This window comes from Rhinopithecus bieti, unplaced genomic scaffold (genome assembly GCF_001698545.2).
Source record: "Rhinopithecus bieti isolate Rb0 unplaced genomic scaffold, ASM169854v2 scaffold_21441, whole genome shotgun sequence".
In the NCBI taxonomy this organism is placed as follows: domain Eukaryota; kingdom Metazoa; phylum Chordata; class Mammalia; order Primates; family Cercopithecidae; genus Rhinopithecus; species Rhinopithecus bieti.
The window spans coordinates 235,393-238,167 of record NW_016810151.1 but is presented as its reverse complement, the minus strand read 5'-3'; the positions used below and the strand labels follow the sequence as shown (position 1 = coordinate 238,167).

Below are 2,775 nucleotides of genomic sequence, written 5' to 3'. Positions count from 1 at the left end.
AAAAAAAAAAAAAAAAAAAAAAAAAAAACCTATCAAACAGAGTGCAAATAGTTCAATGCAGTTTTCTCCAGTGTAAAATGAAGGAACAAGAGGCTTCTGTGGTCAAATAAGTTTGGAAGATTCCAGGTTAAACAAGATCTTATTATGGAACTCACTAGAGCCTTTGATATGCCAAACTGTATCACCAGACTCTAGGTGAGGACTATAGTAAGTTGTATTTCTCAAACTAATTTAACCATGGTGTCTTTGATCAAACATTCCTTGAAAAATGCCATTTTAAAGACTTGTGAAACATAGTTTTCTAGCTGACAAAGGCACAGAAATATCCACATTGTATATTTCCTACATTCGATTAAAACTTTTAACTAAGCAGATGGTTATGTTCTAAACTCTGGTAAACTTTAAAGAAGGTTTAAAGTTCCTGTGAAATCCCTTCCATTTTTCTCAATTGAGAGCACACAATTTGGGAGTGGGGAGAACCACCATGGATTGACTGACTGGCTTACAATTGTATGGAAAGTCTTTATCTCACTCTCTTTTTCTGAACTGGAGTATTGGTTTAACTCTGAAATCCTTTTCATAGATATCCAACCACCTTCCTGCCCTCTCTTCTTTTTCTCCCCATCCCAAGGATTGCCAGATATGAGACAAGCTAGTGAAGAAAGAAAATCATCCTAGCTACTTCTTCCAGGTTCACAGAAATAGCTTCAAGTGGCAGCATCTCCTCCCTCTACAAAGTTACAATAGAAATGAAAGGTGCATACATTTTCAGAGCATGTGGCCAATTTGGATAAATAGAATAAGGGAGAAGGTTAAACTTTGATTAGCTACATTGATAATTTATCCAACAAACATGGTACTGGATGTAGATCAATAAAATATGGTCCTTGTCTTTGAGTACAAGGTCTGCACCTTGAGATGAAAGGATATTTGTGCCTAATACTGTAAATGCTTCATTAAATATATACAAATACTTGGAACACCAAGGAATAATTTGCCAAGTATACCTGGGATAAGAGATACCAGAAAAATATATAGGAGGTAGCACAACCCTAATTTTAAAAGATGGAAAGGTGCTTAAAAGTAGTGTGATAGGTGAGTAGGCAGAAATATGGTGAGAAAGCAACAATGGCTACATCAAAATGCAGGGACAAATGCAGCAGACAAAATAGCCAGAAAACACACAGTAGGCCAGAACATGGAGGGCAATGGACTATATGACATGTGAACAAGCTTGGGTTTCACCCTAGATGTTATAGGGAACCCTATATAATTTTAATGAAATCCGAAGTGCGTTTAGTTTGATCCTTGTGGTAGCGGAAATGTTGTGGAGACGCATTTCAAGAATGGAGTGGTCAACAGTGTCAAATTCCAGGAAGCGATCTCATAATTTCAGGACTAAAATAATTCATTCGATACAGTAATTCATTCAATAGGAGGTTAAGAGGGACATTAGCCAGATACTCTTCAGTGGTCTGAAACTCTGACTATAAGGTATTTTTTAAAAAAAATGAATGAAGGTGATAGCTGAGAGGAAATGGACTATAAGCAAGTATATTTGCCCCAGGGAAATACATTTATAACAGAAAGACTAGAGGTACATCTTACTCTAAAGTAAGTCTAGTCAAAAAAGCATAGACAGAGAAGAAAGAATGTTCTCATCAATATATAAACAATAGACCATTATCTACTATTAATATAATGTTACTCAATTTCCTTACAAAATAAAAAGTGAAATACTATGAAAAGCAAGGTATATGACCAATTATTTGATAAAGTTATGTGATTTTAAAATCCTTTTCAGTAGCATTAAATCAAAATGTCTTACCTGTTCTTCTTTAGTTCCCGAGTGATTGAACAGTTACCCAGAAGAAACCAAATTAAACTGGCTAAGATACCTTTAAGAGCTAATATGTTTGCTGCCCTTAAAAGAAATGAGGGTTCTTAATCTATAGGACAAACTGTTATATTTTGGCTCATCTAAGTCTGCAACAGAGTTTATAGTGTCACATGGAGAAAAGCAAAAGTCAGATAAATCTTTTTCTGTATCCTGTAGTGTCGAACCATTTTCCCAGCTCTTTTCTGCTCATATCCTGGAGGAAGAAACTCACAGCTATGGACAACCAGTCCTTTTCAGTTCTGCCTATTTTTACAGCTGGCATTGTGGTTGGTGCTAGTTTCTAAGGACTCTCTCCATGTATGCGAGATATAAGTCAGTCTAATGCCTCTGGCATAGAGATTTTCTATAAAATTCATAAGCAACTACAACTCCCAAAATACAAACTTTGCATAAACAACATCCCAGTAACTCATGATTTATCTCCTTTATTAATACTTTTTACATTTGCACTTAAAATATATGTGTGGAGGGCGTATACATACACATACTCAAGCACACCACTTTTCATAACCAATAACTACTTAACAACCAAGGTACCTTGAGAGTTTTAATTCACCGTGTTTGCTGTTATACCTAAAAACAATTTACTGTGATTCTGAGAGCATTGGTAAAACATTTCCTAACTACAAAAAATTGTGATTCAAGTACTCTGCCAAGTAGAGGGACCTTGAAGAGTTAGACAAAACTCTGTTGGAATCTAAGCTCCTCCCCTCCCCTCAGCAGGTTACTCAACTTCTATGTTTCCATTCCTCAAGATGGAACCTGCCTTTCACATATGAGAGCACTTGAAAAACAATGGTAGTCCATAAAAGGCACTTATCTTCTCTATCACATACTTACTTTCCCTTCTTTTTTTTTTTTTTTTTTTTTTTTTT

At 35.5% G+C, this 2,775-nt stretch overlaps 1 protein-coding gene across 2 annotated transcripts in view; it reads right to left on the bottom strand.

Moving 5' to 3' along the window:
• The window catches only part of GAS2 (growth arrest specific 2), a 156,852-nt gene that overhangs the window by 62,925 nt on the left and 91,152 nt on the right, over positions 1 to 2,775 (bottom strand). The window lies entirely within an intron of this gene.